The 6041-nt window shown below is 39.6% G+C and overlaps 1 protein-coding gene across 1 annotated transcript in view; it reads left to right on the forward strand.

Moving 5' to 3' along the window:
- The window catches only part of LOC103511124 (ribosome biogenesis protein BOP1 homolog), a 25761-nt gene extending 20861 nt beyond the window's left edge, over positions 1-4900 (forward strand). Inside the window, 1 exon segment of the mRNA XM_026824982.1 lies at positions 4873-4900. The gene's annotated coding sequence lies outside the window, so the exon portion shown is untranslated.
- The last annotated feature ends 1141 nt before the right edge of the window (positions 4901-6041 follow it).

Below are 6041 nucleotides of genomic sequence, written 5' to 3' on the forward strand. Positions count from 1 at the left end.
AATTATCCGGATTTTCTTGAGTCGAAAGCGTAATTTTTAGCAGAGAGTGAGCAGAGCTCATATTGTTTCGCGTCCTTTTATTCAGCAGTAACGCCACAGGCACACCCTTCCTATTTGGGTCCATTGTAAATAACATTGGCCAGTGGCGATAGCACGTTGCAGACAACAGTTCCCAATGGTCCACTGAAGTTAATCAACGTAGCGCGCTGTTAGTATCCGGGTGGATGACCATCTGGGCATTTGCGTTCTAGTCATTTCCCAACCCCACTCAGGCTGGATGAGGCGAGTGGCTTGTTACGGACCGGTGGGTAAGAGCCCCATCACTAAAAAGTTAAAAACCTCAACAGTTATACAGTTCTTCCTCCTATTTTTAGGAGCTATTCATTTCTAACGAAAGTCATAACTTTTTTGCCTTCAATAATATGTCAACAGAGCTCTAATCATCCACCTGTGCTCCCATTAAGAGTTAAAGACATCGATATTATGATAATATTATACCAACGTATAACAATGAAATTTTGAAATACGAAAGAAGCGGAGGAAAGAACAGTGCTGTTGTGTTTTCTTTTAAAGCACGTACCCTGTAGGTGTACGTAATTACTCGTAAATGTCACTACAACACTCTTGTGTACTCGTACTTTGTCAGTTATTTTCCTAAAAATTTACAACAGAACTTTTCTTGCAGTCTTGGGGTGATCTTTGGGCAGTGACTCCTGACCTTGAACTTCAAGATTTTTTGGCTCAGAGATTCGATAAATTATGTAGATCGAAAATATCGTTGGGCCCTGTTTCCAGAAGGTACGCGACGGTTCGGCCATTATTCCACCAAAGTTCCGCTATTTAGGGCTATACAGGGAAAAAGCTCTAAAGGAACTAACGCTTCTCACGACTTTACCTTTAGCCACAGGTCGCTCAAATTTTGCAGACAGCTTCCATAATTAATAGCGACCAAAAGTGTCCGCGGGCCGGAACTCGAGAAATGTACAGTTCGGCCGCTATTGAACGCCAAAACTTTGAAAAAGTTCAAAAACAGTCCGCCCTGGTCGAGAATCCAACCCGCAGCCTAGGGCTTACAAGGCAGACGCCCTAGCCGCCCTACCAACCAAGCTAACTAGGCTGGCAACTACTGAAGCATTAATGGAGGATGAAATTTCCGGCCTGGACAGTTATAAATACACATAATGTAAATACATATATGTACTTCCTGTTATATGTAGGTACAGTGACGTTAAACCCCAATCAATCAAACTTTATTAAACTCTACTTCGGACTACCTGTAACAATTTGAGCTTGAAAAATCTAAAATTCCGCTTACTACATACCTAGGTGTTATTTTAAACGGCTTTAACGTCACCGTATAAAATTCTGCTGACTTTTTAAGTGGTTAAGAAGCAAGATGTTGAACAATGTAAATCCAAATATCAAGTTGAAGTCTATCAAACACGAGATTGGCCGGTGGGATTCCAGTTACCGACCTAATAGATACCAGGAAGTAGGTAGTTCTGACAAGGTAAAGAATTGGACATACCCGTCTTACCCATTCCTTCCTCTTTACTAAATCCCCTCCCCCTATATGCGAGTGTGGTGAACCACTTTCTGTGAAACACGTCATATTCAGCTGTCCTATTCATGAACCGATACGCCACACCTATGATACAATACCGTCCCTTGGCAATTCAACCTCCAGTGTGGATTCCTATGTCATAGCTACTCATTTTCCTCACGAGGCTGAGTGGGCCCCGCAATATCCAGTCACAGAATCAATCATTTGATACAAATTTCTTTACCCTGCCGGGAATCGAAACCGGGTCTCCCGCGTGCAAGGCGAGTGCAGTGACCACTACGCCATGGGAGCTGACTGAGTTGAAGTAATGTAGGAACTTGGAATAAGTGGAAAGATAAAATTCCTTTAGCTGTATCTCATGTCTCATGTACCATGTTTTCATCTATCTAAAAATCTACATCTACAATATTTACGAACAATCCAAAAGGACCTACCTATCCACATACCTAACGACCTAGGTACTAGGTAGGTACTTATAATTGTGTTCGTTTTGAGTAGAATTCCCTTGATATTAGGTTAATGTTTGTCTTTTTTTTAAAATCCCTTCAAGTAGGGAGATTATTTTCCCTCTAATTGCTTTTTTCCCCTTCGTACCTGTACAAGACAGATACGAAGGGGAAGAATTTGATTAATTACCCAAGTACCCATTGCTTCATGTTCATGAATAACACAAGCATGCAATGTTAAGTGCATCGAGCATCTCCACTAATTTTTCTTCTATTGCATATTGCATACTCAATAAGTTTTACGGCGTTCATACAAATTTACGTACATTATACGGGAAGATAGGCAGCGGCCGCGGTAGGCCGTAGTGCCGTACCATGTTAAATGACAATTTTGAGTGCACCAGACATCTCCACTAATCTTTCTTCTATTGCACATTGCATATTCAAATAACTACACGGCATTCATACAAATTGTTTATCAGGAAATGATGAGGTATGACCAGAAAGTCCAGAAACCTTTGAAGAGTTTGAAGAACTTGATTACGCCATTTGTTAAGTTGGCAGATCACTGAATATAAACAAAGTTATCCGTGGTTGGTATCTGCACAGGTACCTATTCTTACATGACCTTGTTCTAATTCTGAAATTTACAACTCGAGACCATTTTATAATTTAAAATCAGAAAGTCCAGAAACCTTTGAAGAGTTTGAATAACTTGATCACGCCATTTGTTAAGTTGGCAGATCACTGAATATAAACAAAGTTATCCTTGGTTGGTATCTGCACAGGTACCTATTCTTACATGACCTTGTTCTAATTCTGAAATTTACAACTCGAGACCATTTTATAATTTAAAATAACAGACACGGGTGTTCTTGTTCTGTAGTATTACGCTTACCTAATTTATCTGCTGGGAATTTAATTGGAATTTATGTTGGTAACTATAACGGTGTAAACTTGGAAAATTGGATTCTTAGAATAAAAGTGAAATTATCCTTCAAGAGTTTTTTAATAATGAAGGAAGGTGTAAAGCTTTTATTACAAGGAAAAAATACCGAAGGGTAGCAATAGTAATCCAAATACCAGAATTGATTTTCTTCTTCTTTTTTTTCACCGAGTTAAATCTGAAAAAAAAGAGGGATTTTTGATAACAGGTTTTCATCAGAAATTCAGAACCTTTGAGGTTTTCATCTATAGGACTACGGTACATGGACTGTAAAATCATTTCTTCAGATTCTAAAACATGATGTTCTCATTTCAAAGAGAGAGAGAAATCGTTTCCCCTTGGACTCTGTTTTTGTCTGTATTGACCTGGGTGAAATATAGGTAGGAAACGAAGTAGGTAGGTATCGGTACACGGACTGTAAAATCATTTCTTCCGATTCTAAAACATGATGTTCTCATTTCAAAGAGAGAGAAATCGTTTCCCCTTGGACTCTGTTTTTGTCTGTATTGACCTGGGTGAAATATGACTCACTTGGTAATGTAACGCAAGATCAGTAGCGAATATGATAAAAAAGCTTTGATCGAGGGAACTGTAACTGCTAGGGTCTTCTTATCGTCCCGCAATTGAAGAGAAAAGGAAGACAGGATAGGAGAAATTATTTAACATAATATGACTCACCTGTAATGTAACGCAAGATCAGTAGCGAATATGAAGAAAAAAAAAAGGTTTGATAGAGGGAACTGTAACTGCTAGTGTCTTATCGTCCCGCAATTGAAGAGAAAAGGAAGACAGGATAGGAGAAAGCCAGCCGTTCCGAGAACGAACCTTATCCCTTCAGGATAAAATCCGCCCCTTGCGGGAATCGAAACTGACCTAGCGCTTACAAGGCAGACGCTCTACTCACCATAACTAGCCTGGCTGACTTTATCTAACTTCGTACAGTTTTAGTAGGTATCGTTGATCGTTCCTACTCACAACAAGTAGGTAATTTTATAATAAGACCAAAATAACACTTGGTAAAACTTTCAATAACTTAATAAATAAAGTCAAGAGTTTTTTATTTATTAAGTAGCAAGTAGGTGATATTCCACTCAAACTACTGCGACATCATAATAAGAAGAAGGACTATGGTGTTTTCGACGTGGTGTTTCATCCGAGTCAACCGTGGGTGTTTTCTTGTGGCGCGGACAACCGTGTTCTTCTCTACACCTAATATCTCTACTCTGGGGTCGAGTGGATTGAAAATTTGAAACATCACATGCCCTCTATACCTCTATAAGACGTAAGGTCAGGCATTCTTCATTTGTCAAGGGTCTAGGTTTTATCTTGCCCTTGGGATCAATCTAATTTGAAGAAACCTTACTGACTGCACTTTAGACAACCGTGTCCTTCTCTACACCTAATATCTCTACTCTGGGGTCGAGTGGATTGAAAATTTGAAACACATCACATGCCCTCTATACCTAATAAAGGGTTTTTGCAGCCAAAATTAGCGTCCCGTTAATTGAACTCTTGGACGTTATTTGACGAAAACTCGTTTCTGCGCATGCGCAGAAACGTGTTTTGGTTAACTTACGTCTTACGGTTCAATTATCGTCACGCAAGCTACCGGTGCAAAAATTCTCTAATATCTCTACTCTGGGGTCGAGTGAATTGGAACACATCACATGCCGTCAGGCATTCTTCATTTGTCAAGGGTCTAGGTTTTATCTTGCCCTTGGGATCAATCTAATTTGAAGAAACCTTACTGACTGCACTTTAAAACTACAAGGCAGGCTGTTCAGTCCTTCAAATGATGTACCAAATCACCAGATATTTTTGAAAATATGTACGAACACAGATAGTGGCGTGTTAACGAAACACCGCTTCCCTTCCTCTCTAAAGTTGTTTTTGCCTCGAAAAAGTGTCACTTCCAGGTGTTCAACCTGGATTCAATGCCCACCAATAGATCGGCATACAATATAGTATATTTATTGAACAATGAAAACATACATAATTATATTATTTGTTTATTTTTAATCATTCATTTGGGTTAATAGCTCCCCCTTCCTTTATTATAAAACAGAAATCTAACAAGATACATAATTATATTATTTGTTTATTTTTAATAATCATTCATTTGGGTTAATAGCTCCCCCTTCCTTTATTATAAAACAGAAATCTAACAAGATATTTCTGTAAACTATCGTGATAGAACCTCTGCCTGCTAGGCAAATACCTCGTTTACACTGTCTGGTATTTGAAATTCAGCTCCTAATCAGTAGACCTCAAAGTCCTCCAGTACAGATATCTTGCAGCCAAGATCAAAGTTACACCAAAACTTACTCGCGCGACTCTTTGTGTTAGGAAGTGGAATAAGTAATGAACTAATTCTTCTAAAATGAAAGAAATTTTCAAGATGATAATATTATCAGGGGCGTTTATCCGTGCCAGGGCTTCTCAAGAGGACCCCTGGGACCAACAGTTTTTCACCGAAAAGAAAATAGCTCACCTCTGACTCTCAATCTGAAGGTACTGGGTTCGATTCCCGGCCGAGCGGAAATTTTCTGACCGCTCGCGCGACTCTTTGTGTTAGGAAGTGGAATAAGTAATGAACTAATTCTTCTAAAATGAAAGAAATGTTCAAGATGATAATATTATCAGGGGCGTTTATCCGTGCCAGGGCTTCTCAAGAGGACCCCTGGGACCAACAGTATTTTCACCGAAAAGAAAATAGCTCACCTCTGACTCTCAATCTGAAGGTACTGGGTTCGATTCCCGGCCGAGCGGAAATTTTCTGACCATTCACCGAAAAGAAAATAGCTCACCTCTGACTCTCAATCTGAAGGTACTGGGTTCGATTCCCGGCCGAGCGGAAATTTTCTGACCAAACTTTGCCATTCCCGGATAGGCATGGATGTAAAAGGATGTGCCTTTAAGTAACGCAAAAAGTGGTTCCAAAAACGATTACAATGTAACTAAAAGTACCTATTTTATTCGTGTGCCGAAAAATTGATGCTTAGGGCTCATTGGAAGACGCCCCTGTGCCCAGTTCGGCTCTAAACTGCCCTGAATATTATATGCAACGATTCACGCTCTATCAATT

Source organism: Diaphorina citri, unplaced genomic scaffold (assembly GCF_000475195.1).
Source record: "Diaphorina citri unplaced genomic scaffold, Diaci psyllid genome assembly version 1.1 scaffold677, whole genome shotgun sequence".
Taxonomy (NCBI): domain Eukaryota; kingdom Metazoa; phylum Arthropoda; class Insecta; order Hemiptera; family Psyllidae; genus Diaphorina; species Diaphorina citri.